The sequence below is a fragment of the Berghia stephanieae genome, chromosome 2 (assembly GCF_034508935.2).
Source record: "Berghia stephanieae isolate SIO BIC M18660-M18661 chromosome 2, UCSD_Bste_1.3, whole genome shotgun sequence".
In the NCBI taxonomy this organism is placed as follows: domain Eukaryota; kingdom Metazoa; phylum Mollusca; class Gastropoda; order Nudibranchia; family Aeolidiidae; genus Berghia; species Berghia stephanieae.
The window spans coordinates 51,651,666-51,658,959 of record NC_088361.1 but is presented as its reverse complement, the minus strand read 5'-3'; the positions used below and the strand labels follow the sequence as shown (position 1 = coordinate 51,658,959).

The 7,294-nt window shown below is 37.4% G+C and overlaps 2 protein-coding genes across 2 annotated transcripts in view; both read right to left on the bottom strand.

Moving 5' to 3' along the window:
* The window catches only part of LOC144965133 (cell division cycle protein 23 homolog), a 232,997-nt gene that overhangs the window by 103,278 nt on the left and 122,425 nt on the right, over positions 1 to 7,294 (bottom strand). The window lies entirely within an intron of this gene.
* The window catches only part of LOC144965131 (uncharacterized), a 57,876-nt gene that overhangs the window by 39,884 nt on the left and 10,698 nt on the right, over positions 1 to 7,294 (bottom strand). The gene's annotated exons all lie outside the window — the stretch shown is intronic.

The window sequence follows — 7,294 nt, the reverse complement described above, 5'->3', positions numbered from 1 at the left end:
GCTAAACTGATGGTTGCAATACTCGTGAAAGAACTGAATATCACTCCACGAAAACCTATCAATAACACTCGGTTTGTCAATTGTATTATGTCTGAATCGATCTCCAATATGTCAAAGTAACCCATTTCTCATTATTTTCACTCGAATCGATAATCCAATCCATAGAGTTCACTGAGGACAACGAGGCTATTCGATGATGATAGCTCTCGGGTCGCATTAGAGCAGTAATGCTTTTCAATCGGATGTATTGTACACCCCAGAGCGTACCAAATTTTTTTCAAGGGTGTACCGCTTTGATAGGGTGTACTGGAGATGTACAACATACTGGCATAAAACAGTATAGTCACTCTACAAAAGCAACTTCATAATATTATGTAATGAATACACCATTAGAGGACATTGATATAATATTTCGTAGTGTTTTTATGCACCTCCGTTGACGGTGTATCTTAACGGACCGTTTTTATACACCTCCGTCACGCATGCGCATTCAACCCAATTTCATCAGCGAAATTGTGTTTCTGTATTTGGACACGGCGAAAGTTATATTGTGACATCTGTAGGATGTTTTTGTTAATAAATTTATATAAAAATAATAATAATTTAAAAAATCGAAATATAAAACCAGAAAATAGAAGTTTCATTGAAGGAAAAATAATGTTTCAGAAAGACCTGAATCTGATGAACAGTCAGGTGGCTCCGAAGCCCAGTGGACAAGCTGTCAGACTCTAACCTTGAAAGTACTGGGTTCGATTCCCATTGTAGATATATTTTTTTTAAAGTTTACTTTATTGAGAAAGACATCATTTGTGTTTGGGTTTTTTTTCTTTCTTTTTTTTTTTTTTTTTTTTTTTTTTTTTTTTTTTTTTTTTTTTTTTTTTTTTTTGTCAAAAACTTTTTATCATGTTTTTAAAAAACTTCGATTTTAATTTTCTAAAATTATTTATTTATTTGAGATCAGTATTTATGTGTCATGTTTCTTTTTACTTTTGATTTTTTAAATTATTGTTTTTATTCTTTCATTTATTATCATTTTGAGCTTTTAAAAATTTTGAGCTTTTATATAGCGCAATATCCACTAAAATGTGTTCAAAGCGCTTTATCATTGTATAAACGTACATCGGTAATCACTAAGCAGTGTGCTGAGCTGCAATCTAAAACTATTTAAACCTCATGGACGTATGCAGCAACATTTTCATTAATTTACCATCACCGCCAACGGGGATGCATAAAAACGGTGCGTTTTTGTACACCAATGGAGGTGCATAAAAACGCCACCATAATATTTATTTGATACCCCACGATGTATTTTTTTCGCCATTAAGATCTATGCAATTTTAGTATATTGTGAGGACTGGGGCGTACACGCTCTTAAGTTAAAGTTAAAAGTGTGTACGATTTCAGAAAAAAGGTTGACAAGTTTAGACATCTTTAAAGCCAGACATGCAAGCAAAAATATGTAGAACATAAGCTACCGTGGACAGTCATTGGGGGAACCAAAGAGTCTCCCACATTCTCGCACCCAGCGAGTAATTTCAAGATCAGGCACATTTAAATTTACTGCTGCACTGCCAGTCTCTGAATAAGGACGCCTTTTGAACGAATTACATAATGATGGCTTCGTAGTTATGACAATTCATCTACGACATTTTTTAAAAAACAATAAATCAACGTATTTTAAGTAGATATGTATCAGCTTGAAATGTAGACTGGTGGATGCGTAGGTTTAATAGGTTTATCTTTATCTTTCTTTTGTTGTTATTGTTTCTTCTCTTCTAACTCAATATATCATCGTCACATGGTGCAACCTTCTAAGAAATTTATGGAAGCAGCTTATTTAATATGAAAAGCTATTTTATAGCAACATGTCGATCTGGGGTTATGGTTTTATCTTCAATCTATATATATTTTTTTTTTCCTCGAGCGAGCACCTAGTCCTTATAGCTATCGTTTTACGTCCAAAACAAATTATCAATCCTGACCTTCGGCATCGTTATTTTGTGTTTATTAAATATTATCACTACATTTTTAGCAATCCTTGGTAACTGAGATGCGGCACCAGTCCTATTTTTTACTGTGAATTATTTATGATATTTACCACAAATATGTACAAAATGTGTCCCTTCAAACTATAGATAGTATGCGCTTGGCTAAGAAGCTCATAACATTGCCATCCGGAAGTATAACGGACCAACACACAAAACTGTGTGTATCCATGAACGTTTATAGTCAGGTTAATACAGTTAAGTGGTGAGCATTACTCATAAACGCGGATGGCAAAAAACAATAACAAAGACCCGAGTGACGTCATCTTTGAACTATCTATATAAACCATGACATTTTATTAGGCAAATCAATATTTAACATAATATTCGAGATTTTTGACACTGCACTATTTACTTTCAATCACTCTTACCTTGACGTGATTTACTTGTTTATATATTATATATATATTTGTATTACACCCAAGCAGAGAGTGGAGTGATATGATGATGTATTATGATGCATATCATGATACCAATCCAGAGGCGTCGCGGGGAAATGATTCCCGGAGGAGTCCAACTCGATGCTGTTGTTTTCATTACTCGGCTCGTTTGGGGAAACTAGGCGTGACGGACGGGCTGACGGGCTCCAATATGGGGCATTGGGAATATTTTACTTCTTTCAGAATGGGGGGGGGGGGGGGGGGGGGGGGATGGGGGTGGGAAGGGGGGGGGGGGATGGTTGCTAGATGGTTTGGAAGTAGCATAATATGAAGACACTAGTTGGGAGCGAATCCATGAAGCTTTTATGAAATCTTTCTGTTCTTTCTTCCCTCATTATTCATTTATTTATTTGTTTATTTTTATTTATTAATTTATCATTTAGATTCATTATATTACTTTAAAAATTACAGATAAGATAAAAAAAATAAGTATGAACAATTATATAGCGTACATATAGCTTAGTGCGCTTTGCAATGTTTTATTTATTCCACCAGCATGCTATATTATGGAACCATATTTTCATTTCGTGCACTACAAGTCGCATGCTGTGCTTTCTTTCTGTACATATACGTACTCTTACAACATCCATCACTACAGCCAGGTAAGTTTTTATTGATACCAGATAGAGTTATTGAGGTAACATAAGATGCACTGATGAGTTATAGCATTGATAAAATAAAAAGTCAATGTTCAGATCATTAACCTCTCTAAACTTCAAGTACAGATCAAACATAATTGATTTATACCTATTTACACTAATTGTCATCTTTCAGCAACCAATCAAATACAACTATATTTTCTTTGGCGGCTTTTCCGCACGGCTAATCTTGACAAAAAGATTAAGCAATAATTTATTATTGGGGAAATCAGGGGCGGCGCGGGCGGTGCGAGCTGATCGGTGACTGATAGAGATGGTGAACGAGTTTGATAAAGATGAAAATGAAAAACAAAAACAAAACAAAAAAGGATCGGTGTCAATAATAGTTTGTTCCCCCTATACAAGCCCATGGCCAGTAAAAAACAAACGATCGCAGTAATCTTAGTTACGTCACCAATTAACTGGTCAGTGAATTGCCAAATCCTTCTGCCTTCGGGCAGAGTCGAATCGTCCTGCTTTGCTGCCCGCCGCACGAGCGGAGGTGGTTTGTTTGATTGGACGGGTGGGTTAGTTATTTGTGTAGTGAGGGTTTGAGTCAGGTTCGCAATCACACTGGCCTACTGTGATGGATGAACTTGAACAGGGTGTAGACATCTAATTAACATAATGCGATGATCAAAGCGGCAGGGGCGGCTGGTGATTTATGAGGGAAGAAGGTGTTGCGGTTACGTGCTCTACCCTTTTCAAGGCTGAACTTTCATATAAATATACCAATGTTGGAGAGGGCAAGCAGGAATATACGGACAATGAATACTGAATGAGAGATGTAGCTCGCTGTGGTTAGATCTGTTATGCAATTCAGAATTGGGCCGATAGATTGATTTACATATAAAGACCGCATTACTGACATCACTATCACTGTAATAATGAACCCCTACCAATTAGCCCATCCTTGTCTTTTATGCGGCGGGGGGGGGGGGGGGGGGGGGGGGGGGGGGGGGGGGGGGAGTCACATTGTATCTCGCTGGTATTTTTAATCGAAATAAATCACACTGAATGGCGAAAGAAATGGAAGAATTGTTTATTAATTTTATAAAATGCATTACTTTTTTTTTTTTCAATGGAAGAAGCATTACGAGCAAACCCCATCACATTAACGACCTATTAGAATTATTCATGTCTCTGCCCATCGCTTGGACTAGACAATAAACTTGCATACCTTCCTTTGGACGAGACACCTGTCTATTGCAACTCAATTATCGGTGAATCAATTAATGGTAGCACGTCTGACCAGTAATCAGAAGGTCTGAGGTTCGATCCCCAGTCGAGGTAGACTGATTTTTTGGGGGATTGTATTTTTTTTTTTTTTTTTTTTTCATTTTTCTTTCTTGCTTTGTCTGGTACCTTTCTTTCACACTTGTTCAGATCTTTATTATTAATTTACCTACAAAGTGACAACACACTTTTTCTTTTTTCTTCTTCTATTTTTTTATTATTTTTTTTTTTTTTACATTTCTGCCACAAAATTTTATACGGATAGAGTAAATTGATCCCCCCCCCCCCCCCCCCCCCCCCCCCCCCCCCAACTTTTCAAATTTGTTGTAAATCTGACATTTTTAAAACTTTTAAAATAAGTTTCGTATCATTAAATCTGTCAATATGAAATAGGCTGAAGTAAAAGTTTTCAGCCCAAAGTTGATAAAAAAGATGTTTTGTGATTGTACGTGGCAACAGTGTCCTTATTCACATCGCACCACGCACCTGAGCGACCCTGGATCAGCTAATAAACAATCTTTTAGACTGGACAAGCACCACGCACAGCGTTAACAACCACCACAACAATAATACTAATACCAATACTAATAATAATGTTATTAGAAACGATTTTGGAAATCTACCGTGTCCGTGATTTATTGCCTTCCCTGGCAACGGTGTCAGCAAATCTCACTTCAGTAGTTATCCCTCTCACTTATTTTGATTTCTTTGTTATCTGCATTATTCTTTTTCTTTTCTTTTTTTTTTTTTTTCGTAAACCTCTCTCTCTCTCTCTCCTCTCTCTCTCTCTCTCTCTCTCTCCTCTCTCTCTCTCTCTCTCTCTCTCTCTCTCTCTTTTTTTTTTTTTTTTTAAATCTTTAAGTGCGATGACCGCTGAGATGCAACCTGCGAATCCCTGGTGTGTGGGTCAAAAAGCTGTAGGTGATGATGATTGACTGCTGGGTTGCTGGTTGCGTGGATTGATTGACGTGATGGACACTATTGTCAAGTCCTCGGTGTGGCTGGACAGAGGATCGTGTGTGACAAAAGAAGAAGATTGGAAAGGAGTTTTTATGCCTGCATGTTGGGATTTGTGAGTCTGTAATGTACGCAATACATTGTGACTAATAGTCCGTATGGATGACACAAGGATGATGATGATGATGATGATGATGATGATGATGATGATGATGATGGTGATGATGCATCATCATCATCATCATCATCATCATCACCATCATCATCATCATCATCATTATCATCATCATCATCGTCATCATCATTATCATCATTATCATCATCAACAAATAAATAGATAAAAATAAAAATAAAATTCACTTTATTCATCCCATAGGCAGGGGAAATTTGTCTCTACGGTCTATTCCAAGGGAAGACTGGAATAACCCATGCGTCAGCCGCAGTGCATCGCCGCAAATTGAGCTAGGGGGAGGTGACTTGCTCAAGGCCACACAACGCAGCGGCCGGTGTTCAAACTCGATACCTTTCGGGTACGAAGCAAAGACCATACCGCTGAGCCACGCTGCCCCATCATGTATCATCATCATCATCATCAACATGATGATGATGAGGAGGAGGAAGAAGCGGAGGAGGATAAGAATGATGGTGGTGGGGGTGGTGGTAGTGGTGGAGTTAGTCAAGTCGTGCTGGAAGTTTCTTTGGTGGAATTTATGGTTAATATGTCAATGTATTATCCAATATCACCAACTGACATTATTCAGTTAACTGGTTAAACAGAGGTGTCACAAATATGAAATTCTAACAAAATGCTTATAATTAATGAGGTAAAAGGCAGTCGGGTCTTTTATAATAATAATAATAATAATAATAATAATAATAATAATAATAATAATAATAATAATAATAATAATAATAATAATAATAATAATAATAATAATATGAAATGGCAAAGAATGAAGCTGTAATAATTGTTAGGTTTCTTATTGTTAAGCCTACAAATTAAATGGTGATAAAAATGATTTGTGTGATGACAGGCCATTGGCGGTTCTTTAACAAAGAAGTCAGAAGGGTCATAAAATGGAATTGTGATTAATGTAGTCTATACAAATAAATGATGCTAATAATAATGATTATGATGAAGATGATGATGACGACGACAGTGACGACGACGACGATGACGATGATAATGATGTAGGTGGAGGAGGATTAGGAGTAGGAAGATCAGGAAGGTAAGGAAGAGAAGGAGGAGGTGTAAGAAAAGGAGAAGGAGAGGGAAGAGGAGGAGGATGGGAGATGATGATGAAGATAATGATGATGAGGAGGATGAGGAAGACGATGAGGAGGGGAAGGAGGAGGAAAAGACGGAGGAGGAGTGGGGGAGGAGGAGGAGGAGGAAATGGTGGAGCATTTAGATTATAGTTGGGTGAAGGATTCTTAAGTAGATTAGCAAGTTGATTGCACACACACACACACACACACAGAGAGAGAGAGAGAGAGAGAGAGAGAGAGAGAGAGAGAGAGAGAGAGAGAGCAGAACAGACAGAGAGAGAGAGAGAGAGAGAGAGAGAGAGAGAGAGAGAGAGAGAGAGAGAGAGAGAGAGAGAGAAGTGTTGAATTATCCCTTGCCACTTAAAATAGGAACGGAGAAAAAAGATAAGCAGGAATGTTTTGCCCCCTGGTAGGTGCACTCGCCCATGTCACCGATTCCTTTGATGATGGCCAATGAAAGAGATGAACACCTCCATACCTTTATCTTCTTTCATCTAGTACTAATGATAAGGTATGTCCGCTCTGACAAGATATCGGAAAGGTTTTTAACTTTATGGGATGGACTCAAACAAATGTACTTTAGCATTAAATGATAATATGAAAGATGTGAATATAAATACGAATGCTAGGCATAAATCATTTCTCCTGTTAGAGACTATATAATATAATATATATCTGGTATGGCCGAAGATAACTAAGTGGGGTTGAT